The sequence below is a fragment of the Myotis daubentonii genome, chromosome 12 (assembly GCF_963259705.1).
Source record: "Myotis daubentonii chromosome 12, mMyoDau2.1, whole genome shotgun sequence".
Taxonomy (NCBI): Eukaryota; Metazoa; Chordata; class Mammalia; order Chiroptera; family Vespertilionidae; genus Myotis; species Myotis daubentonii.
The window spans coordinates 24072894-24100543 of record NC_081851.1 but is presented as its reverse complement, the minus strand read 5'-3'; positions in this window follow the sequence as shown (position 1 = coordinate 24100543).

The following is a 27650-nucleotide window of genomic DNA, read 5'->3' as shown; positions in this document are numbered from 1 at the left end:
GCACACAGAGTGCCAAACAAGATGAACCCCCAAAAACCAACACCAAGACACATCATAGCCGAAACCGGTTTGGCTCAGTGGATAGAGCGTCGGCCTGCGGACTGAAAGGTCCCGGGTTTGATTCCGGTCAAGGGCATGTACCTGGGTTGTGGGCACTTCCCCAGTGGGGGATGTGCAGGAGGCAGCTGATCGATGTTTCTCTCTCATCGATGTTTCTAACTCTCTATCTCTCTCTCTTCCTCTCTGTAAAAAATCAATAAAATATATTTAAAAAAAAAGACACATCATAATTAAATTGGCAAACACCAACGACAAAGTAAGAATCTTGAAGGCTGCCAGAGAGAGACAGAAAGTTATCTTCACAGGATCTCCTATTAGAATATCAGCTGACTTCGCAACAGAAACACACCAGGCAAGAAGGGAATAGAATGAAATATACAAAGTGATGCAAAGCAAGGGAATGAATCCAAGAATACTATACCCAGCAAGGCTATCATTCAAAATTGAAGGTGGAATCAGGAGCTTCACAGACAAAAAAGGGCTAAGAGAGTTTATTACCAACAAACCAGCAATGCAAGAAACGCTAAAGGGACTGCTGTAAAAAGAAGAAACAGAAAAGACAAGAAGAAACACAAACATTAAGAATAAAAATGACCACAAACAAGTACTTTTCAATAATAACATTAAATGTAAATGGATTAAATGCTCCAATCAAAAGACATCGAGTGGCTGAATGGATAAGAAAACATGACCCATATATATGCTGTCTGCAAGAGACCCACCTCAGAACAAAGGATTCACACAGACTGAGAGTGAAGGGACGGAAAAAATTTCTTCAGGCAAATGGAAATGAGAAAAAAGCTGGGGTTGCGATACTTATATCTGATAAAACAGACCTCAAAGTAAAGGCCATAACAAGAGATAAGGAAGGCCACTACATAATACTAAAGGGAGCAATTCAACAAGAAGATGTAACTCTGGTAAACATATATGTACCCAATACAAGAGTACCCAAATACATAAAACAACTTCTGGAAGATATCAAGGGAGAGATCGATAGCAATATAGTCATAGTAGGGGACTTTAATACCCCACTGACACCACTGGATAAATCCTCTAAACAAAAAACCAGCAAAGAAACAGCAATCCTAAATGACTCACTAGATCAGATGGACTTAATTGACACCTTCAGAATATTTCACCCCAAAGCTACAGAATATACATTCTTCTCCAGTGCATATGGGACATTTTCAAAGGTAGACCATATATTAGGACACAGGCAAAGTCTCTTCAAATTCAAGAGAATAGAAATCATAAGAAGCATCTTCTCAGATCACAATGGCATAAAACTAGAAGTCAACTACAATAAAAACATTGAAAAAAATTAAACACTTGGAGGCTAAATAACATGCTATTAAGCAATGACTGGGTTACCAGAGAGATCAAAGAAGAAATAAAAAGCATCCTGGAAACAAATGACAATGAAAACACAACGATCCAAAAATCTATGGGACACAATGAAAGCAGCCCTGAGAGGGAAGTTCATAGCTCCACAGGCCTACCTCAAAAAACAAGAAAAACTGGCAATAAATGATCTAACCCTACAACTCAAAGAGTTAGAAAGAGAGCAACAAGAAAAGCCCACAGTATCCAGAAGGAAGGAAATAATAAAGATCAGAGCAGAAATAAACAACATAGAGACCAAAAAAACAATACAAAAGATCAATGAAACCAAGAGCTGGTTCTTTGAAAGGGTTAACAAGATTGATAAACCTCTCGCCAGGCTCACCAAGAAACAAAGAGAGGACCCCAAAAAACAAAATCAGAAAAGAAAGAGGTGAAGTAACAACTGACCCTACTGATATACAAAGGATTGTCAAAAAATACTACGAGCAACTCTACTCCAACAAACTGGACAACCTCAACAAAATGGACACATTCCTAGAAATATACAAGCTTCCAAAACTCAATCAGGAAGAATCAAAAAACCTGAATAGGCCAATAACTGCTGATGAAATTGAAACAGTAATCAAAAACTTCAAGCAAATAAAAGCCCTGGACACAGGGGAATTTTACTGAACATTCAAAGAAGAATTAAAGCCAATCCTTCTCAGACTATTCCAAAAAATTCAAGAGGAAGGCACACTTCCAAGCTCTTTCTATGAAGCCAGCATCACCCTAATCCAAAAACCAGATAAAGACACCACAAAGAAAGAGAATTACAGGCCAATATCCCTGATGAACATAGATGTTAAAATCCTCAACAAAATTCTAGCAAACCGGATCCAGTATTACTTTAGAAAGATCATACACCATGACCAAGTGGGATTTATTCAGGAATGCAAGGCTAGTACAATATCTGCAAATCAATAAATGTGATACATCACATAAGTTGAGAGACAAAAAATCACATAATCCTATTGATTGATGCAGAAAAGGCATTTGACAAAGTCCAACACCCTTTTCTAATAAAAATGCTCAGCAAAGAGGGAATAGAGGTATCGTACCTCAACGTAACGAAAGCCATATATGACACACTTACAGCCAACATCATACTCAATGGGCAAAAACTAAAGCCATTTCCCTTAAGAACAGGAACAAGACAGGGATGCCCAATTTCACCACTCCTGTTCAACATAGTACTGGAAGTGCTAGCCAAAGCGATCAGACAAGAAGAAGAAGAAATAAAAAGGCATCCAAATTGGAAAAGATGAAGTAAAATTGTCATTATTCGCAGACGACATGATACTGTACTTTAACCCTAAAGACTCCATCAAAAAATTATTAGACCTAATAAATGAATTTGGCAATGTAGCAGGATACAAAATTAATGCCAAGAAATCTATGGCACTTTTATACGCCAATAGTGAACTTACAGAAAGAGAAATTAAAAAAACAATCCCATTTACCACTGCACCAAAAAAAATTAAGATACCTGGGAATAAACTTAACCAAGGAGCTAAAAGACCTCTACCCAGAAAACTACAGGACTTTGAAAAAAGAGATAGAGGAAGACATAAACATATGGAAGAACATACCGTGTTCATGGATTGGTAGAATCAACATCAATAAAATGTCCATACTACCCAAAGCAATCTATAGATTCAATGCACTTCCCATTAAAATACCAACTGCATATTTCACAGACCTAGAAAGAACTCTCCAAAAATTCATCTGGAATAAAAAAAACCCACCCCAAATAGCTTCTGCGATCCTGAGAAAGAAGAACAAAGTAGGTGGGATCTCAATTCCAGATATCAAGCAGTATTACAAAGCCATTGTTCTCAAAACTGTTTGGTACTGGCACAAGAACAGACATATAGACCAATGGAATAGAACAGAGAGCCCAGAAATCGACCCAAACCATTTTGCTCAATTCATATTTGACAAAGGAGGCAAGAACATACAATGGAGTCAAGATAGTCTCTTCAATAAATGGTGCTGGGGAATTTGGTCAGACACATGCAAAACAATGAAACTAGACCACCAACTTACACCATACATAAAAATAAACTCAAAATGGATAAAGGACTTAAATGTAAGACGGCAAACCATAAGATTATTAGAGGAATCCACAGGTAGCAAAATCTCAGATATATGCCGAAGGAATTTCTTCACTGACACAGCTCCTAGGGCAGGGGTGGGCAAACTTTTTGACTCGAGGGCCACAATGGGTTCTTAAACTGGACCGGAGGGCCGGAACAAAAGCATGGATGGAGTGTTTGTGTGAACTAATATAAGTTCAAAGTAAACATCATTTCATAAAAGGGTATGGTCTTTTTTTTTTTTTTTAGTTTTATTCATTTCAAACGGGCCGGATCCGGCCCGCGGGCCGTAGTTTGCCCACGGCTGTCCTAAGGGCAATGGAAACTAAAGGGAAAATAAGCAAATGGGACTATATCAAAATAAAAAGCTTCTGCACAGCAAAAGAAACCATCAACAAAACAACAAGAAAACCCACTGCATGGGAGAACATATTTGCCAATGATATCTCCGATAAAGGTTTAATCTCCAACATTTATAGGAAACTCATACAACTCAACAAAAGGAAGATAAACAACCCAATCAAAAAATGGGCAACGGACCTAAACAGACACTTTTTGAAAGAGGACATTCAGAAAGCCAAGAGACATAGAGAAAACATGCTCAAAGTCACTAATCATCCGAGAGATGCAAATCAAAACAACAATGAGGTACCATCTCACACATGTCAGAATGGCTATCATCAACAAATCAACAAATGACAAATGCTGGCGAGGATGCTGAGAAAAAGGAACCTTCGTTCACTGCTGGTGGGAATGCAAACTGGTGCAGCCACTGTGGAGAACAGTATGGAGTTTCCTCAAAAAACTAAAAATGGAACTTCCATTTGACCCCGTGATCCCACTTCTAGGAATATATCCCAAGAAACCAGAAACACCAATCAGAAAGGATATATGCACCCCTATGTTCATAGAAGCACAATTTACAATAGCTAAGATTTGGAATCAGCCTAAGTGCCCATCAGCAGATGAATGGATTAAAAAACTTTGGCACATCTACACAATGGAATACTATACAGCTGTAAAAAGGAAGGAACTCCTACCATTTGCAACAGCATGGATGGAGCTGGAGAGCATTATGCTAAGTGCAACAAGTCAGTCAGAGAAAGATAACTACCACATGGTCTCACTCATTTGTGCATTATAATGAACAACATAAATCGATCAACAAAAACAGATGTAGAGACAGAGAAGCAGCAATCAGATGCTCAAAACTCAGAGGGAAGGCAGGGGAGGGTGTGGGTACGGGGGAAAGATCCAGCAAAGGACTTGTATGCATGCATATAAGCATAAGTGATGGATGTGGATAACAGGCAGGGAGGGTAAGGGCAGGATTGGGGGGATAAGGACACATTTGTAATATCTTATTCAATAAAGAAAAAAAAGAGAGAGACACTCCTCACATATTTGTAGAAATATCAGAGAGAGAACTGTTGTTTGACTTCACAGTAGACCTGTGGTCGGCAAACTGTGGCTCTCGTGCCATATGCGGTTCTATGGCCCCTTGAGAGTGGCTCTTTCTAAGCCTTAGGAGTACCCTAATTAAGTGAATAACAATGTACCTACCTATATAGTTTAAATTTAAAAAATTTGGCTCTCAAAAGAAATTTCAATCATCGTACTGTTGATATTTGGCTCTGTTGTCTAAAGAGTTTGCTGACCACTGCAGTGGACCATAAGCACTTGGGCATTTTGCTGTCTATGTTGCTTAAACTACCCTTGCCAGGTATCCTATGGAGCACTCAGCTCCACTATCCTTGCTGACCTGGTCCAATAATGGAGATTGTTTGCCCAGTGATGTAGCCTTTCAGTGCTGTCAGACATGGGCCTAATGCACTTCAGCTGCCATGTCAGCAGTGCTGCCCGGAACACTGATGTGTGTCGGAATGGACTGCGTTAGGTTGCTTGCTTGGGCTGCCATAACATAGGACCACACTGGGTGGTGGTAACAGCAGACATTCATTTTCTCACAATTCCGGAGGCTAGAAGTGAGAGACGGTGCTGTCAGCGGGGCTGGTATCTCCTGAGGGGGTTGCTCCTCAGCTTGTAGATGGCTGTCTTCTCTCTGTGTGTCACATGGACTCCCCTCTGCACTGCCACGTGTCCTCCCCTCCTCTTCTAAGGACACTGGTCAGATTCAATGAAGACCCACACCACTGAATTCACGTCACCTGAATGACTTGCTTGAAGACTAAAACTCAAGTGCAGACACATAACAAAGTTCTAGGGGTTGCAAAGTCATGGGATTAGGGGTACACAATTCAGGCCACAGTACATGTAATGTCCCCGGCTGGAGATGGACGCCCACTGCTGGTGGAAGGACGAGCACATGTAAAATTTTAACGGCTGCAGGCAGATTCCAAACCCAAAGGGCTGTGGCAGGGACGTTGCCAACAGCAGTTTCTGATGATGGCTGCTGCCTTGCTCCCAGCCTGGCCCGGGAAATCTCACTCACTGAAATTTTCACCTGGCCGACGTCAAGTTGTCCAACTCAAACACAGTGTTCCTTCCCTGGCAATTGCCTCATGGGGACACGAAGGCACCTGTCACTTTACACCCACCACATGGATTAGCTCCTCCCCGAGTCCTCAGGTCAGATTCCTGCCCCGTGATTGCCTTTCTCCCATCTGCAGTGTCCAGGCACTTGCCACCTTGCGGAATCTGCCATCTCCATAATGAGGGTCTTAAAATGCCCTTTAATGTAAAAGGATAAAACATAACTTTCTCTTTTGAAGTCAAAGGCTTTCACAGGCCATTTCTACCGTGTACACTGTTCCCACGCTGGGGAGGGACAAGGTTCCCACACCCTCTCCACCCATGTCCGTACCAGGTAAGTCTCTGGTACCTGAGAGGGAATGTCATGCAGGACAGTACCCAGTTCTGACCTGCATGCCCTTGAGCAGACATTTGATATTTCCTAAGCCTCTGTGTTCTCATCTCTGTAACGAGGACGTTTCTTGAGGACTCGCAGGGCCCGGGCTCTTCATATAGACCATTACTACGAGGAGGGTTGTTGATCCTCAGCTAAAGGGAAGGGGAGGAAAAAAAAGACGCCGAGAAGGTGGCAATTGCATGAACATGCACGGAACTTCGGTGGCACTTTGAAGACCTAGAACCTCTTCCTGCCGGGGCACTCCTGTCCCTCCTCTTGCACACGTCCCAGTGGGGCTGGGGCCTCCAGACTGAGCTCCAAACCTCCATCCTTGTGGGATTCACGGTCATGCCGCTGACATGGATGTCCTTCCTTCTCCCACCCAGTGTGCAGCTGAGCGAACTGGTAACCTGCATGAGTCCTGCAGGATACAGGCCCTCCAGGAAGGCACCTCGGAGAAGGTGGCCATGGCCATGGTACCAGCTTTCCCGGGGGGAATCGTCCCCCACGTCTCCACGCTGGCCTTCTCCAGAGCCCAACGGTTCCTGGACGAGCTTCTAACTAGGTGAGCACACACTCGTGACTCTGCCCACTGCTAGCTGTGAGGCTTGAGAACGTCTCCACATCGTCCCGAGTCTCAGGATGCTCCTCTGAAAAGTGGGCTGCTGGGGGGGAAACCTCATAGCACTGCTGTGGGGACAAGCCATGGCAGGTCTCACCTGCTCCCTGGCTCTGCAGACAGGGTAGATGGACGTGCGGCGGTTGCTGGTGGCAATTCTTTCCCTCTGTCCCACGGACAGAACTCTGACACGCCCATCAGCGGCCTGTGGCATCGGAGGTTGGAAAAGCACATGGAAAGCGACCTGTTAAGCAGTGTGAGATTTCACCTAGCCGGTCCTGGTGCTTGGTGAAGCCACACTGGGGATTTCTGGGGAGAGCAGGGGCCCAGGCCCACTCAGATGTATGGCATGCTTCTGGTTGGAGTTTCTTTTATTTTTATATTTTTTTTTCTGGCAGGAATAAAAATGGGTTTAATATGCATACTTAATATACACATTTAAATATACATACTTTTGACCCACAAATCTACTCCTAAGAATTGATCTTACACAAATATCCATGCAAACATTGGTACTCGACAATTTGCATGCACTTTTGGAGAAACTTAGCCTGACTCAAGGAATGAAGCAGACACAATCCCTGGGCCTCAGTTCTGGGCAATGGGTCCAGCAGTCACGCTGTCCATCATTTGCAGGCCATGTCCACCATCCATCAGGGCTGATGCCATCAGAGTGATTTTTCCATCTGGAGGCACAGCTGCTTACAATGACTGGGGTGACACACCACAGGACCACGTCATACAGTGAGTGGTCTCTGGGTCCAGAAGGAGGGCCCCCAGAGTCAGCACAGTGGGGACTGTGGGGGGGGGGGGGAGAGTGCCTGGCAGAACCCTGATCTTATACATCATCTGATTCCCCAGAAAGGCCTGAGCTCTGGAGTCTTCTCTTCCAGGAGGACAGGAGTCAAAGACGACAGTGGGTGGGGTCCCGGGCCTTGTAGACCCAGAGAGGACGGGCGCTGGGCTCAGTTGTCCCTCAGAGTCCCCTCCCCGCCACAGACCCACCCCGCTCTGCCTGCCCCTCTCCATATCCATCTCCCCTGACCACCGTGGCTAGGCTCAGAACAGGATTGTGGTGAGCAGGCTGCTCACAAGTCTGTCTCAGTCCTCAGCCCAGATGTCCAGGGCCTAGAGGTGGGGGTGGGCAGTGCACTGGACCTTCAGGAGCGCTGCCAGTGGGAAGAAGAGTCTAGTCTCACACAGACTCCGTGTTGAACCTGCTGGATCCCACACCTGCTACAACCTGGACAGCCACACAGGGGCTGGGGGTGGCATGGGGCTGTCCCCTGGGTGGGCAAGGGGGGCCTGCACAGAGCCTCAGATCTAAGCAAGTGTGCCATGGGAGGGCAGAGTGGAAGGAAAGACCAGGACTCAGACTCTGCTGCCCACCTGCCTCTCCCCAGGGCCTTGGCTGCAATTGTGGGGACCTGGCTGGACCAGGTCCAGGGTTTGGGGCAGCCCCTTCCTTTTGCCCGGTTCGAGGTAGAGCAGGCCTTGGTACCCGTCAACTCCCCTGCCTCACACCTGGTGGGCCACGCCCAAAATCTATGCTTGGAGCTGCAGCACCCTGAGCCCACCGAGGCAACTCAACAAGGTGAGGGGGACTGATCACCTGTGCAGATCATCGGGGGAGGGCAGGCTCACGGGCTGGAGTTCCCTTAAAGGCGGTGGCATCTTTCCTGCCTGCACAAAGTCACAGGAAAGCCAGGTGTGTGAGTCAATCTGTCTCTTTCTCCTGCTCCAGGTCCACGCCCAGAGCTCCAGAGCTCTCCAGAACCAGAGGAAGGGCCTGCTCAGGGGCCAGAGCCTGGTCCAACGAGAGGCCCTGCCCTGGCCAGGCCTGGCCCGAGGCAGTACCTGAAGCCATTATGGAGCCAGCTACTGGCTGCGCTGGAAGCCTTCTCTCGTGCTGTCAGAAGAGTTCTAGACGATTATCTTAAATAATTCAGAGGAATACATCCCAACTGTACATTTATAATAGTAAATAAGGATAATTTCTAAAAGTACCTACCTATTTATGTAGACTATTTCCCATTAAGTGAAATACTCTTTTTGAATAAATAAAGTTGTTGATTAAAAACACGTGTAGACCATGTCTTCTCATGTACATATACATAATTCCATACACACACACACACACACACACACACATGTACACATATATGCTGACATGGAAGGATGCTCACTGTATAATACAGTTTTAAAATAAGTTTTGAAACATTTAAGTTTTTCTGATAACTACGTATACACTGATAAAATGGGGAAATAAAATCTGGAAATATATACACCAAAATGTTAACACTAGTGAACTGTCAGAAGTGAAAACTACCAGAAGTGACAGTTTCTTCTCATTTTGCTTCATGTATAGGTTCTGGTTGACACAAGGATCATACCTCCAATATATAGACAGACAGTAGAGAGAGGAAGGGAGAGGCAGAGAACATAGATGAGAGGCGCACCAGCCGCCTCCTGCCCACCCCCGACATGGAACTGACCGCAAAACCCTGCCGTGTGCCCTCCCTGGGAACTGATTCGGAAACCTTTCAGTGCAAGGGGAGATGCCCATCCAACAAGCCACATCAGCCGGGGCTAGACTCAATATGTATTTTAAAAATACACTTTGATTGATTTCAGGGAGGGAGAAAGGGCGACACAGAAACGTAAACGATGAGAGAGAAGCATTGATCGGTGGCCTCCTTCACGACCCCTATTGGTGATCCAGTCTGCAACCCGGGCCTGTGCCCTGACCCGGAATCAAACCAACTGTGCACTCCTGCCTGGTTCACGGGCGGACGCTCCACCACTGTGCAACACTGGCCAGACTCAATCACAGCTTTCTAAACTTTCCCAAGTGCCACTTTGTCTCTTGAAATGGTCTCATGAAAGGAAAAATTACGTAATGGGGGGCATTCTACTTCCCTGGCTGTTTAGCTGGATTTGCTATTTGGCCAGAAACAACCACTAGACTAGCTCTTAACCATATGTCAAATCACTAGGGATAGCAAGAGCATTGCTTTGGTGGCAACAGGAGTAACTCAAAACAACTCCCCCCACTAAACACTTCCTGAATCATTTCCCTTCCTCCATGAGCCCAGAATTTAACTCACCAGTCAAACCCAGCTTAGGGAGAGGCAGTGGTTCCACTGGAACAGGACGGTACGGAAACAAGGTACACAGCCCTGGTCCTACCGGAGGGGCCATAGTTCACTGACACCACCACTGGAACAATCTATAATTGAAACGAAAACCACCATGTCAGAAAATTCGAAGCAGAAAGGACAAAGGAACGCCACTGGTGAGTATTTCAAAAGGAGGCAGGCTGTGCAAGAGGGGTCCATTCAGTGCTGTGGCCCAATCATCCAGAGCTCATCGTTCTCATGTGAGCAGCACTCTTGCTCTGAGGGGAGGCACATTCCTTTCTTTCATTTCATATTTGCTTTCAAGGCAAACCAGCTGGTCTGTACACCAAGCCAACACTCCTCAGGTACCCAACAAGAGAAACCTAAATGTCTCAGTGAATTTTAAGTTTTACTACATTTGAATTAATAAAAGTTTCATTTTAAAGTGATATGTGGCTGCCGGGCTGGAGTGGCTCAGTGCTTGAGCGTCAACCCCAGAACCAAGGGATCCCCGTTTCATTCCCAGTCAGGGCCCGTACCTGGGTTGAGAGCTAGGGGCTATGAGACCGATGATGCTCACTCATCATTGATGTTTCTCTCTCCCCTTCCCCAGCCTCCTCATCCCACCCCCACCCCCCGCACCCCCACCCCCGGCTCTCTCTGTTCCCTTTCCCTTCCTCTTTCTGAGATCAATAAAAACATATATGTTTAACAAGTTATATGTGGATAATATGGACCCTATGAGACAGGGTACTTCAAAACACTAGGCAACCGTTGTGAAACAGTCATCCCTGAATCTCGGGACACCTTTCCTCCACAAGTCCACACAGAAGAAATGTACGGGGCCCTTAGTGATCACAGTAGAAACAGCAAGCTCACCATCCCACATGTGCCCACTGCCCTTCCCCTCACCACCTCCTCCTGGGCTGAGGCACCTCCTTCAGGAGCAGTTTGACACTAAACTGCCCCATGTCCCTGGCAATTCGGCCCGTTCTGCCCAAGGGTTCACACAAGAGTCTCATAGTTGATTTCTGAGACACTGTTTTCCTCCCTGATATAAAGCACAATAGCCAAGAGTGGATTTTTTTCCTCTCGTTGATGCTGGGAGCTTCCCCTGACATCACTGAGCAGCTGAATTCAATATTGGATCCACCTACCTGTGGACTTGTTCTTTTGTGAGAAAGACAAGTCCCTACTGTTAGCTTCATCACTACTCTGCTGCTTATAATTCTCAGCTGCCACACTGAATGAGATCCTTAACACTCCTGAGGGTGGACAAGGTTGTAGCATTTCATGGTATTGCAGAAAACAACAACAACAAGAACAAAAACAAAAGCCAAACTACTATGGGAGCAGAGAGCAGGGCAGGGGAAAGATGAGAGATGCCGGAAACAACACCAGCCTTCCACCGACTCCAGAGGGAGACATTGGGACACAGGGCATGGCACAGCTCTAAGCTGGGCTGCCAGAGTGTGATGCCAATGAGGATCTCAAAGTGTGACCACAGAAAAGGGGTGAGGGAGAGACAAGGCTGCAAAAGGAGCTAAGGTCGGATCATGGAGGGCCTGGACGCACACGCTAAGGATTTGGGACTCATTTCTAAAGCCATAGGAGACCACTGTTAGTTTTCATAAGAGATATGATCATATTTACATTTTCAAAAGATCCTTCGGGCTGCCGGTAGAGAATGCTTAGGGACCCGGCGATACTAGAGGTTGACAGGTCACAGAGAACACATGGGATCAGGAGGCCCTGAAGTCAATGTGGCTTAGTACTCTTGCTGCTAACCTGGATGGCTTCACACTAGAATCGTCATATCAGGAATGTCAAGGTGGAAATCTATCCCACTCATGGTTCTTGACAGCTTATGTCTAGAAGTTACAATAAAGTAGCACGATATGCCGTATCTTTTCTCAGACCAAGACACTCTCAGAACAAAGTGGAGCACTTACCAAAACCAAGATTTTCTAAAGTGGTAAGGAAAAGGGTGTGCACTCAGCTTCAAGACAGAACAACAGGTCAGTGGCACAGACACAGAAAGCCAGAGAGAGGCTGAGAGGAAGGAAGGGACCTCAAGAAGGAGACTACCAGACAAGTGACAGGACCTGACACCCCATTAGCTGGGCTGTCCTCTATGTTGTTTAGAAGCGAGTTTAAAACATAGAGTCCAAACAAAACCGAAATACAAGCAAATGTCACCATACTGTTCACAAAACCTTTAATGACACAGTTGCTTACCTTGATCAAGTGTGCATACTTCTTCAGTTGTTCTGAAAAGCATTGTGTAATCCTTGCAGTAATGATCTAAGTAAAACTCCAATTTTAAGTCCCTACAACAACAAGAACATATAAAATACAAATTACTAGGAAGGTATTACAATATCTACCCCCAACTGTTAGCATTCATCAATAGAATGTTCCAATTTAAAAACATACTTATGAGAAAAAAGATAATCAAATCCAGAGCCCCTTTTTTCTATTTCTGGACTTTCTAGTGCCCAGTATTGTAAGTGCAACCTCAACTACTTTTGCTAGACAAATTTTGTGCAGGTGAAACTACTGTAAAAACACTGTGATCTCAGTTCTCTTCCATTTCCTATTAGCTGTTGTTCTTCAACAAACCATCTCTAGAACCTCAATATTTTCTTCCAGAAAATGGGGCAATACCAGTTAATTCACTGTGAAGTTTTAAAACTAAATAAAATATGTGAAAAATACCAGAGCCCATGATTAGGGTTGGAAATCATTTCATTACAAAACAATTTTCATGATAGTAATGATTTGTCCTAAGAGAAATAAAAAAATTAAAAGTGCCATGTCCCAGAATACAACTTCTATATCTGAAGGAAGATCACAAAAATTAGAAAACATGCTGTAATATTAACTCAGATGTTGATATTTTTATTCCATTCAATTTTATTATCAAGGGTCACAATACCCAAGTGTGTGACCTTTAGAATTCGGTGTTAAACAGAGTGCTGGCAAGGCTGTGAGAGTGCAGTGTTAGCACCATTTAAATGCAGATCCACTAGGAACCTGAAAGACACAGAAGGCGACAGCATAAGTGCAGCAGAGAGCCCACAGCTAGCCAAGGGTCATGGTCTTGGAAACACACTCTGACAGGTTTTCTTACCACTAATGGGGATCATGATTCCCTGGCCTTGTTGACAATTTATGTAGCTAAACTGCAGTTCTCTGAACTGTAAGCACTACTAGAATGTAGGTATTGTTACAGCATAGCAGGTATTGTTATAGACCTTCCACCACAGTGCAGGCAGTCAGCCTGTCAACATGAAATGCTCTTCGGGTGACCCCCAGTGTTTACCATGTTTCCTGACTTCCTGCTGATCTTGGGACAAAGATGACTCACAAGCCCTTACATAGCCAGTATCGTCAAACAATTCTGTGTTTTGCAAAAAATGCTCTAGGTTCTTAAGGCCAATTTCTGAGTCACCTGAGCACTCCTGGAAGTTTTCACTCTACACACAGTATTTACCTTGCCAACTGAACAAGGGGTGTCAACAGGTGAATGAATTCCTTCTCCCATCAGAGTATTCCATTCAGGCTCCTCAGAGACCCAGTGAAGTAGGAAAAACATTGCAGGTATGTGAGAGAAGTGTAGAAGAATCCAGACTGAGATTCTGTGACAAATCTTCATCCTTTATCTGAGAAACTTTCCAAAGGATTCAGACATAAAGATCTGTTCAAAAGGTGAGACTCAACCTTCTGGTGGTGGTCTGAATTCAGTAAATACTCCCAATCCCGAGAAGAAGAAACAGATATTGATTTTTAAATCATGCCTCCTTGTAATTAGGGGGGTGGGAGTGATCAAGGAGGGGTCGATGGGGGGAAAAGGAGACATATGTAATACTTTAAACCAGTTAAACTCAACCTTCCTAATGCCGCGACGCTTTAATACAGTTCCTCATGTTGTGTTGACCCCCAATTTCATTGTTACAAATTGAACATAATTAAAGCATAGTGATTAATCACAAAAACGATATGTAATTATATATGTGTTTTCCGATGGTATTAGGCGACCCCTGTGAAACAGTCGTTTGACCCCCAGAGGGCTCATGACCCACAGGTTGAGAACCGCTGCTTTAAACAATAAAAAAAATTCAATTAAAGCAATTCAAGTTCCATTTTCACATTAAGTTCATCTAAGAATATGAAAAAAAAATCCCAATGCTGGCCCAGCAGGTGTGGCTCAGTGGTTGAGCATCAATCCATGAACCAAGAGGTCATGGTTCAATTCCTGACCAGGGCACATGCCCAGGTTTCTGGTTTTATTCCCAGGAGGGAGTGTGCAGGAGGCAGCCAACTGATGATTCTCTCTCATCAAGGATATTTCTATCTCTCTCCCTCCCCCTTCCTGTCCCTGAAATCAATTAAAACATTTTAAAAATTAAGTAATCACAATGCTGGAAAATGAAAGGAATATCAAAACACCTAAATGACTTTAGTGATCTTCTAAATCCTCTGTTGTCATTTCCAGTCTCCAAAGCACTTTCTCCACGAGATTTGAGGCTCTTTGTTGTCATTTCCACAGTCTCCACAGCACCTTCTCCAGAAAGAGATGTGGGACTCTTCCTTTAATGAATAATATAAAAATGCTTAGACAAAACCACCATTATTCATTTTGTTTTGAACAACAACAAAAAAGAGGTATACATTTGGAATCAAAAAGTTCAATGAAATTCCAAAAAGAAACTTATTGTAGGCTTTTTCAGACTTACCCTGTGATATGATAAATGCCTAAAATTAAAACAAAATGCTTATCTAAGAATTGCTCTAAATAATAGCCTATTAACAAATAATATCTAAATAAGAATTGTGGTGAGGTAGAAGGGGACAATAAAAAAGGGGGGACATCTATAATACTTTCAAAAGGAAAGATTTTAAAAATAAATAAATAATTTGATATGTAGATGTATACTATCTCCTCACCAGCTCAACACATGCACCATGGGAACAAAAAAAGTAACGTAAAATAAAATTAAACAAATTAATGATAAATATTATAAGAAAAGATAAAGTATGTGTGTAAATACATTTTAAGAAAAGAGTAGACAAAAATTTAAAAATCTACTAGACAGAAGCCTTGCCACAAGTGACCTCAAACCGTGGCTCAACCTGTATTGACCTTATGTCCTGTATAAAACTAAAGATTACCAGAAGAGCTATTCATAACCTACAGGTTTCTTAATGATCTTATCATTCTTAGACAGTCAGAAAAATATCTTTAGAAACACTAAACTTTCCCTTCCATCTTGCAAAACATAAACTAGGAAATGCCATTCAACTTTCACTAGCATGCCTAACAATCACTTACTTGAAATTATTTAATGGTATTTTATGGATTTTTCAATTGTGGTTAAATATACATAATGTAAAATTTACCATTTTAACCATTTTTTGGTGTACAAATTCAGTACCATTAAATACATTCATTCATAAAGTTGTGTAACCTCATTGCTATCCATTTCCAGAACTTTTCCATTATCCCAAACAGAAACTGCCAATTCAACAACTCCCCCTTTCTCCCTCCCTCAGCTTCTATTACATTTTCTGTCCTTATGAATTTACCTATTCAAACCAAAGTACCCCCATGAAGGTGGAATTATACAGTATTTATGTTATGTTGGGTATAACATCCTCAAGGTTCATCCATGTTGTAGCACATCTCAGAATTTCCTTCATTTTAAAGGCTAAATATTTCATTGTAGGCATATACCACATATTGTATATCCAATCATCTCTCCATACACACTGGGGTTGTTACCAATTTCAACTATTGTGAATAATGCTGCTATGAACACTGGTGTTCGACTGAGTCCCCGCTTTCAAATCTTTTTATTTCAACATTTTTTTATTAAGGTATTACATATGTCCTTAGCCCCCCATTGCCCCCCACCCCACTCCCGTTCATGACCTCACTCCCCTGGTGTCTGTGTCCATTGGTTATGCTTATATGCATGTATACAAGTCCTTTGGTTGACCTCTACCCCTTACCCCACCCTCCCCTACCTTCCCTCTGAGGTTTGAGCATCTAATCGATGCTTCTGTCTTTTGTGTATATATACTCAAAAGGGGAATTGTTGGATCATATGGTGATTCTAGGTTTAACTTTTCCCCCCTAATTTATCTTGAAATTTATTGTTGAAAATATTATAGATGTCCCTTTCTATCCCCCATTGATCCCCTCCACCCTGCCTAGGTTTAACTTTTTGAGAAACAGCAAATGGTTTCCCACAGTGGCATTTTTTACTTTTCCACCAGTAATCACAGGGTTCCAGTTTCAACATCCTCACTTATTTTTTTCATTGTTTAATATATCAGTCATCACAGTAGGTATGGCATGGTATCTCACTGTAGTTTTGATTTGCATTTGCCTAATGATTAAACATGCTGAGCACTGTTTCATGTGCTCATTGGCCATGTACATATCTTTAGAGAAATGTCCATTCAAGCCCTCTGTCCAGTTTTAAATTGAATTGTCTGATCTGTGGTTGTTGAATTTAGGAAAAATCGACATTAGAGCTGCACTCCCACCTGAAATGTCCCAAATCTACACTGTACCTATTATTAACTCAGCTTCCTTTTATGAAATCCCATCCTCCAAGTCTCTAAAAGCAGATAGTATTTTATTTTTATTTTTAAATCTATATTGTTGAAAGTATTACATAGGTCCTCCTTTCCCCGCATTAATCTCTTCCGGGCCACTCCCATCCCCACCCCAATAGTATTTTCATACTCTCCCTTACTCCTGATGTCTCAGGACTTGCACATTCCCTCAGCTGTGTCTCTCATCTCTGTCTTCTCTCTTCAGAGCCAATCTTTTCCCCCTGAACTATCATAGAACAGTATCCTTGACAACAGTCCCTCTACTCTCCAGCCAATACTACACATCCTACACACTGCCACCGAAGTCATATCTTCTCAAAATACAGAACTGCAGATGTACTTTCCATTTTAACATCCTTGACAGGCTCCTTCTGGGTACAGTTTAAATTTCAAGTTCCCAGGTACAAACAAGGCCCTTCAGTTTGGATCCACTCAGCACCTGCAAGCATCTCTCCACACCCAAACCCTGTGTACATCCATTCTGAACTTAGAAAACATCATGTTTTTCCATAAATCGTTTGGCTGATTCGCTCTGCCTAGAATGCCCTTCTTTTCCCAACTTCCAGTTCAATCAGCAACTTCTTTGAGAAATCCTTCCTTCAGAGCCAGTCCCATGACTCTCACCACACTGTGGACACACAGGTATTATATGGCATTTTAATTTATCTGCATACAGCATTTTAGTTATCTGTTTATTTGTTCAACTAAATCTGAGTCACATACACTTGGTATTGATTCCTAACCAAATATAAAATATCTTCCCCCATATAGTAAGAAGACTAAATAACTATATGTTTTCCAGACCAAAAGGACTGAAATTAAAAATCTTATCGTTCTATTTACAAGCAATCTTAAGATAACGGAGACAAAAGAGACAATTCATCTAACTGCACATCCATGGAATCTAGTAAACATGCAATCATCCTTTGGAGAATTTAAGATGGAAACATAGAAGCAAAGAATTAGTTTGAGCCCGACCAGCATGGCTCTGTGGTTAAGCATCGACCAATGAATCAGGAGGTCATGGTTTGATTCCAGGTCAGGGCATATGTTTGACTTGCAGCCTCAGTCCCCAGTGTGGGTTGTGCAGGAGGCAGCCCATCAGTAATTCTCTCTCATCATTGATGTTTCTACCTCTCTCTCCCTCTCCCTTCCTCTCTGAAAAATAAAAATACATATTAAAAACAAACAAACCCTTGTTGGATATCATCATGCCACTTTCACAACTACACTAACCATATGGTTACATGGGGCGAGGTGGGGGGAAATATCAAAATGGTCACTGGTGCCCTAGCTGGTTTGGCTCAGTGGATAGAGCGTTAGCCTGGAGACTGAAGGGTTCCAGGCTCGATTCCAGTCAAGGGCACATGCCCGGGTTGTGGGCTCAACCCCCAGTAGGGGGCATGCAGGAGGCAACCGATCAATGATTCTCTCTCATCATTGATGTTTCTATCTTTCTATCCCTCTCCCTTCCTCTCTGAAATCAATAAAAATGTATCTTAAAAAGAAATGGTCACTGGCTTCAACACTCCTGGACAGAAATGCTTTTACACATGCCCTCAAGTTTAGGAATAATTCAGTTTATCGTTCCCAGTATATTGTCAGAAGGGTCCAATGTTCATCAGGAAACAGTTAATGGGGGAAAACACAAAAAAAGCAATATCCAGGTACCAAGATTGCAGTGCTTACCACTAAGGAATTTAACATTAGTCAAAAAGTCTTGAAATCTCTTGTCAATAGCCCAACAATTAATTCAACTGCTATAAATATATTCTCCTCCGCCCCAAAACTTTTTATTCTAAAAATATTCAGTAAGAAAAGTTGAAATAATACAGTGAACACCTGTTTCATCTAAATCTAACAGTTGTTAAGGCCTAGCTGGTTTGGCTCAGTGGATAGAGCATCGGCCTGCGGACTGGTCCTGGGTTTGATTCCAGTCAAGGGCACATACCCAGGTTGCAGGCTCAATCCCCAGTAGAAGACATGCAGGAGGCAGCCGATCAATGATTCTCTTCTCACCACTGATGTTTCTGATGTTCCTCTCTCTCTCCCTCTCCCTTCCTCACTAAAATCAATAAAAAATGTTTTAAAAATAAACAAATAAATCTAACAGTGGTTACCATTATGCTGTATCTGCTTATGTGCATGTGAGGGATTTGAGTGGGAGGTGCTGACTATCTGAAAATCCCCCACATCATGACTTTATCATGCATTTTCCCCAAATAAGTATTTTCTCCTATACACCACAAAACCATCATCTTGCCTACGAAAAAATTTTTCTAACATCACCTAATATTCAGTCCATTTGCAACTTTTTCAAATTTTCCCCAAAATGTTTTTTTAAAACAATTTTCTAGAACCAGGACTCAATCAAAGTTCATTCAACATGGTGCAAAAAATATTGCATTTGGTGATGTCCTTTAGTCTCTTTTAACCTAGAATAGGCCCCACCATTTTTCCCCCTCCATGACTAACTCTTTAAGGAGACCAGAATGTAGACTATCCCATATTCTGGATTTGTCTACTTGTATCTCATAGTGTTTTTTTCTTTAAGTCTTTATTATAGAAAATTTCAAATATATACAAAGTAAACAGAGTAACATAATAAATCTCCAACAGCCAGCTTCAATAATTCTCAATTTCTGGTGGTTCTTGTTTCATCTGTACCTCCACCCATTCCTCATCTCATTTTACAAACTGATCCTCTAGGCCCCATACTTCCTATAACTGGAAGTTAGGTCTACATATTCATCTCAAATATTTGGGGGAAGAAAACTGAGTAGATGACATCATGTCTCCATGCCACATTACAGCTGTAGGTATAAAAGAGTCCTCTGTGCCCCTATCAGTGATGGTAAACCCACCAGGTTGTGGAGGTGGAGAACAACATGCAGCTTCAAAGTAGAGATACATTTGTTTCTTCACTTTGGGTGACACCTTGGTGCTATGCTAACACCTTTCACGCAATGGCATTACTATCCCATTTACAATCCTTGTCTGAATCAGAGGTTACACTGGAGTAAGAGGTTACACAGAATAGCGATTTTCAAATTCTACCATTCCTTCTATATTTATTAGCTGGTATTCTTCTTTAAATAAGGGTTTTCCTTTATTAACAGGAGATGAACTGCAAGGCTTCCTAAAAAGTCAGGGCAAATGCTTAATTCTCTCCCTTTAATTACTAATTTTTATTTGTTTCTATTCTTTTTTATAATCAGTTAGAAATATATGTAGTTTACATATAAATAAATATACATATAAATACATATATAAATATATTTTCATTAACTTCAGAGAGGAAGAGATAAATAGAAACAGCAATGATGAGAAACTTTGATTGGCTGCCTCCTGCATGCCCCCTACTGGGGATCGAGCCAGCAACCCGAGCATGTGCAATGACAGCAAATTATTTTTTTTTCCTTTCCCTTACTCTCTGAGTATTTTTACTATGAACCTGATTTTTATTTATTCAACACTTTGCAACCAAATATAATCATGTGCTAATATATTCTTATACCCTTAAATTTAAGTCTTATAAATTTTTTTGGCAATAACTAATTGAATTACTCAAGTGTTTAAACATTACCATTAAATTGACAAAGAACAGTGCAAAAAAATGATGATACAGAAAATAAATGAAATGTTTATTTCCCTACCATTATCTTCACTACATGTTAAAACATATATCTAGCTACTGGGATCATTATATATTGTTTTTATTATTTCTGTTACATTTTAGGATAAAAGCTTTGTTTTTAAAAAAAATTACTCAATAATCAATCAAATACTAAAATTCAAATCAACTCACCTGTTGAACAGGACTATCAACTGTAAAGGCCTTGTAAAGAGCCAATGCCTGGCTTTTACTTCCTTTGCTCCAGATCACCATATTTCCAGCCACACAGAGTTCCTCGTCATAATCCACTTCTCCAATTTCACTTCCGCCTCTCCTTAACTGCCTGCTTTCCTTAAAAATTTACATACGTAAGTCATGTTTAAGCGGTTTTTGTTTCTTTTGCAACATTATGGAGCAAGATTTATTAATTAAAATTGAACAGCAATCCAGATACAAGTCTCCTGCTCTGTCTGTGGAGTGAGACTCAGTCCAAGCCCAACTCTTAGGTTTGGTGCCACTGATTAACAGAGGAGGGGATGTGGGTGCATGTATCATACTGTATCTTACAGGATTTCAAAAATGGGAATTTACCTCAAGAATTCTCTATATTAAGTATTTTATTATTACATTACCATTTTATGCTGCCAAAAACATAAATAAACAAAAATTAGACCTTATCTATATATCCAAAAATTAAACCAACATTCTTGGGAGACTAAAGACATATTAAGCATATGGGGGGTGAAGCAGAGGGGGCAGTGAAGTGCACATGGGACACTGGGGGAGCTTACCCACCATGCAGACTTCCCTGCTTCACAACTGCATATACATTCACCTTCCTGCCCTTGTGCCAACCATCAAAATGAACAGGGCAGAGAAAGGTTTGGATTCCTAACTACAGACTTCCGCTCCTGGAAATTTTGGTATCCCAAAAGGGATACAGAAATGGAATTAAGATGAGAAAGATTGACCGTTTAACATGACCTTGCTTCTCATTCCCCTATTTAAAAACTAGTACTGTATCTACTTATGTGGCATTTCTTTTCTCCTCTAGAAACGTGTAAGTTTTTGGCAGCAGGAACCATTGCTAACTCTACTATCTAACCATCAAATAACATGAAATCTGTCCCACATACTAAGTGAAGAAAGAGAGATTTAAATGGACCATAATCATAGTGACTCTCATTATAAATCCCTGAGTTATGTCTAAACAGCCATGACACTATAATACAATTAAGGTCGTTATTTTTAGCTTTCATAAAAATTACCTAATCTTAACCTATACCCTAGAAGTAGCATCATACTCATTTCTCAGTTGCATCTGGGTAGCCTTAAATTACAAGTAGATCGAATCTCTCTACATTTCAAAAGCAAACTGAGAATCTTGATAAAACCTTCTGTTTTTCGTGGATTGTAACCTCCTGCAGGGCTCCCACCAAGCCAGCAGCACCATCAGAGGACCATAACTCAGAGGCTGGCTGCAGCTGCCGAAGCTGAAGGTTCAAAGCATTAGGGTGGTGTCTGCAGTGGTCTCGACGGAAAGGAACAAATCCCTGCAAATCCCCCGCTGCAATCATTGTTGCCCTTTCTTCAGAGAAGTTCGACATGGCTTTCAGATATCAACATTATTTCTGTATGAATTCAAACACATTCTGGCCAGCTGTTGGAATCAAAACGAGAAGACAATTATCAGAAGTTTACAGAAGAGCCATTAATCCTTAGATGAGTGTCATACAATCCTATCACACTGTAGGTATACAAGTAATCGCAACATCAAAGGGCATTCCAGATCTGATTCTTTCAGGTAATTAGTTACCATTTCATAGTTACCTTACACTATCAGTACATAATTAACATTACAGCTACATGTTAGTTGCTGACAAAATCAACTGTAGGAAATCAATGGGCTGAGATAAGCACTTATGTCTGACAATATTGATCCTACATTTCCTACTACTACTCACTAATTTCTCCACATTTCACATTTAAGGATTTAGACAAGTTTTACTTTATAGTAAATGGCTCTCAACATTTAAGGGCATTTCTGTTCAAATGCTGGAACAACATTTAAAAAGCACACCTAACAGATCACTGGCATATTTAAATGAAACAAACAAAAACAACATATTTCTAATTCATCAAAAGTTGAACCACTTGGTGCTTTAAGAAACTATTAAATGTCATCATTAATTTTGAGCCTCAATCCACCTAAACATATAATTGCAAGCAATTCCAATTTCTGGTGCAAACCCAAAAGACCAAGGCATGAATAAAATTACTGGCAATGGAACAGTCATGCTTGTTTGCAAACTTAACAGTTCTAGCTTTGAAAGAACATAATCTACTACAGTTCAGCTTATTACTACAAAGAAGTGGATGAGCTGTGGGTGGAAAGAGCCCTCACCCCTTACTTCCAGAACATTTCTACGAATAGTAACTGACAGCCAGTCAAATTTGGCCACTGTATAAGGTGGATGACAGTTCTGTCTCAGACAACTCTTATATGAAAAATGGTTTTGTGGCATAGCGGTTAAGCTGCAATCCTCAAATACAGGAATCAAAACAAACATTCATGTCAGCACTAGACAACCTTTAAAAACAGTGTTTGAAATGGCTTTCACATCACAAACAGTTTAATTTGACTTCGTTTCTCCTCTGAGGTCTTTTCGGCACCAGCAGCTTTCTTGGCCGAAATATCTGAGCCTGTGGTTCCCATGCAGCTCCTCTAGGGTTGCAGTTATGTTTTCTGTGAATTAAGTGTTATTCCTGAAATAACGGTTATGTCACATTCATGACACTTTTTCCTCCTTCTGATAAGTCAGTTTTGAGAACACTTAAACTTGGGCCATGACTGAGATAGTGCCTGTGGGAGCCTAATCAGAGTACGCCGGATGTTCAAGGCCAACCTGAGCAGGGGAATCCTAATCAGGATGTTCAAGGCCAATCTAAGCAAGGACACAGAGATTGTACTGTACACACTGGGCAGGGGTACCTTACTATAACCCAAATACTGATGTCACTATTGGCCAGGAAGCCTTTGTGTCTAAGTTAGTATAAACGTGTTACTAACCAGCCGGTGGGTGGCTGCTTGGTATGGCTCCTGTTTGCTACTGTATTAGCAAGGGCTGCTTGGCGCAGCCACTGTGTGAAGCTACTTTGAAGCACCGTTTTGTCTGATGGCTCCTTGTTAGCAATGGCTACATGGCCTGCAAAAGAGACTCTCCTGCCCTAACCGGTTTGGCTCAGTGGATAGAGAACGGCCTGCGGACTGAAGGGTCCCAGTCCAGGGCATGTACCTTGGTTGCAAGCACATCCCCAGTAGGGGGTGTGCAGGAGGCAGCTGATCGATGTTTCTCTCTCATGATGTTTCTCTCTATTCCTCTCCCTTCCTCTCTGTAAAAAAATGAATTTTTTTTTTTTAAAAAAAGACTCTCCTATATGCCTCTGTCTTCTCATGTCTTGTCTATACCCGGCGTCCACGGGGGGTACAGCCCCTGGCAGAGAAGGACTGTGCAGCCCACAGTGCCTTATAAAACTTACACCAAACACCCACAAAATCCAGCCGGCCTTCCTATGTTCTAGTCAACGGGATAACCAACATATTAACTCTGAGAGGAAGCCACAGAATCAGTAATTAAAGAATCGCCTGCACAGAACAATGACCACTTTGTGCTGATTAGCATATTTAGTTCTTTGCAGCCCCAGCTGTGTGCGTGCTTCCCAGGGCCCTATAACAGCACCGCATTGAACTGATGCGCTCGCAGGGAGACCGCGGCCTCGCTTCCTGGGAACACGGACCTGCCAAGAGCACGCGAGGCGGCTGGCGGGGACCCGAAGGCACAGGTGGCACCGGCGCCGAGTCTGGGCGGAAGGGCCGCGTCCGGGGCCTCAGGGTCTGCGAGACCCGCGGGCTGAGCCGGGGCCTCAGGCAGCGCCGGCCGCTGGGCGGGCCCGCCCTGAGCTGAGGCCGCAGGGACACCGCGCTCAGCTCGGAAGGAGGCCGGGGGGCGGCACGGGGGGGGGGGGGGCGCCCCGGAGCCCAGGCCAGGCCGCCCGGGGCGGTCGGGTGCGGGGTCAGGGACACGCGGCGACCAGCAGCGCCGCCGGCCGGGCCTCGCCTGAGTCACTCGGGACGCGTGAGGCGCGGGAGCCCGGCTGCGCCCCCGGGGCCACAGCAGAGTCGGTCACGGGGACTCCGCCCCCCGCTCCCGAGAACCGGCGGGCGTTAACTCCCGCTCTAAAAGCAAACGACTGGACGCGGCTTAGTTTCCCGTCCTGCTTCGCGCGGGGCCCGGGGGCGGGGCCTTGAAGCACCGGGTCTCGCGGGAGGCGCCGCAGTCCGCGGTCCGGCTCAGCTCGCCTCGGGGAGGATGCTGGGTCCGCCCACCGGTACCGCCTCCATCCCCGGCGCCGCCTGGAGCCCGGAAGCAGGACCCGGTCAGCTGGAGTCTGAGCTGTGACCGGACCGTCCCGGCCTCTCCATCTGCGCCGGGTCCTGTCACTATGAGCCTGAGCTGCCTCCACCGGGAGCTGCCGCACTTCCAGGCCAGTTCTGCTCGCTCCCCCGTGGGACTGGGGCGGTGAGGGGCGCGCTGATTTCCTCTCTGCTGGTGCTCCTTCACCCTGTAGGGCCAGACCCTGTGAAAAGTGCAGGAAAGACACAGAGGTCCTCACAGAAACATGGCGTGCAATTTCTGAGCTTCACAGACACACCCCCAGGTGACCCCTAGACCTGGATGAAGCACCCCAGCTTTACCGGCCCTCCCTCTCCGTAGACTTAGCTGTACAATCCACACTGATGGAAACTAGAAAACTTTCCTGAGCTCTGCTCTCCCACTGCATAGGATGTCTAGGTTAAAAATATCAATGGAGCCGGAACCGGTTTGGCTCAGTGGATAGACCGTCGGCCTGCGGACTGAAGGGTCCCAGGTTCGATTCCGGTCAAGGGCATGTACCTGGGTTGCGGGCACATCCCCAGTGGGAGATGTGCAGGAGGCAGCTGATCGATGTTTCTCTCTCATCGATGTTTCTAGCTCTCTATGTCTCTCCCTTCCTCTCTGTAAAAAATCAATAAAATATATTAAAAAAAAAAATCAGTGGAGCCCTGACCCCGTTGTTCAATTGGCTGAGTGTCCTCCTGTAACCAAAAAGGGCTGTGAGTTTGATTTCCAATCAGGGCACATAACTAGGTTGCAGTTTGATCCCGGGTGAGGGGGCATGCAGGAAGCACTCTATTGAAGTTTCTCATATCAATGTTTCTCTCTCTCTCTCTCTCCCTCCCTCCCTCTCTCTAAAATCAGTAAACATATCCTCAGGTGAGGAATCCTATCTAATAATAGACAAACATGGTAATTAACCATACCTCTGCATTCTTCCCATTGGCTAATCAGGGCGATATGCAAATTAACTGCCAACCAAGATGGCGGGCGGCAGCCAGGCAGCTGAAGCGAACATGAGGCTTGCTTGCTCCAGTGATGGAGGAAGCCAAGGTTCCCCGCATGCCACTGCCGGCCTCTGAGCTGCACTCTAAGAAACAATGTTGCAATTATAGAAGCTAAACAAACCCCAGAAACCTGCTTTCAGCCAGCCGGGCCTCAGAGCTGGAACTGCAACAGTGTTTCAATTATAGAAGCCAAACAAACCCAGATACCTGCTTTCAGCAGCCAAGGTCTCAGAGCTGGAGCCAAGCCTCAGAGCTAAAGCCGGCTCTCAGTTCCAGTGACAGCCATAGAAGGTAAATAAATCCCAGAATAAAAAAGAAAAAAGGAGAGTTTGGGAGCTTCAGTCACCTGTCAGCCTGAAAATGGCCCTCAGCCCCTCACCCAGACTGGCCAGGCACCCCAGTGGGGACCCCCACCCTGAAGGGGGTGTGACCAGCTGCAAACAGCCATCATCCCCTCATCCAGGCTGGCCAGGCACCCAAGCGGGACCCCCACCTGATCCGGGACACCCTTCAGAGCAAATCAGCCGGCCCCCACCCATGCACCAGGCCTCTATCCTATATAGTAAAAGGGTAATATGCAAACTGACCCTAATAGCAGGACTGGGAATGACTGGTCACTATGACACACACTGACCACTAGGGGGCAGACACTCAATGCAGGAGCTGCCCTCTGGTGGTCAGGGCGCTCTCACAGTGGAGGAGCTCTGCCCAGCCACAGGACAGGCTAATGGCTGCCAATACAGCGGTGGTGGTGGGAGCCTCTCCTGCCCCCTCAGCAGCGCTAAGGATGTCTGACTGCAGCTTAGGTCTGCTCCCCGCTGGCAAGTGGACATCCCCCTAGGTCTGCCGGGCTTCCAGAGGGATGTCTGATTGCCATCTTAGGCCCAATCCCCTGGGGAGCTGGCCTAAGCCAGCAGGTGGTCATCCCCTGAGGGGTCCCAGACTGCGAGAGGGCACAGGCCGGGCTGAGGGACTCCCCCCTCCCCCCCCAGTGCACAAATTTTTGTGCACCGGGCCTCTAGTCCTATATAATAAAAGGCTAATATGCAAATTGACTTTACAACAGAAGGACTGGTCGCTATGATGCACACTGACCACCAGGGGTAGATGCTCAATGCAGGAGCTGCCCCCTGGTGGTCAGTGCACTCCCACAGGGAGAGCACCTCTCAGCCAGAAGCCAGACTCACGGCTGGCTGGCGAGCACACCTGCCATAGCAGGAGCCTCTCCCACCTCCACAGCAGCTCTAAGGATGGGGAGCGGGCCTAAGCCGTCAGTGGAACATCCCCTGAGTGCTCCTGGACTGCAAGAGGGCACAGGCCGGGCTGAGAGGACCCCTCCCAGCCCCCAGTGCACAAATTTTGTGCACTGGGCCTCTAGTGTGTGTGTGTGTGTGTGTGTATTTTTTTTTCAATAGACAGCTTATGGCCTAAGAAATGAAGTTCAAATTCTTTATCCTGAAATATAAAATTGACTGAAACCTTATGTCTGCACTAAGATCATCTCCTGAGAGTCCCCAAACACTCCTTGCATTTTGTGGTCTTGGTATCTGGGTACATCCTCATTTCTTTATTTGGAATGCCAACCCTCAGGGTTTAGCTCAAATGCCTCTTCTCAGAAGACTTCAATCCAAGAAGGAGCGTGCCGAGAGGACTGAATACTTGTGCCCCCCCCCCCCAAATTCCCATGTGGAAACCATATGCTGTATGTGATGGTGTTTGGAGGAGGTGCTTAGGTCATGAGAGTGGAGCATTCCTGACTGGCATTCGTGCCCCTTCCACAAAGTGAGGACCCAGTGAAGGGAAGGTTGTCAA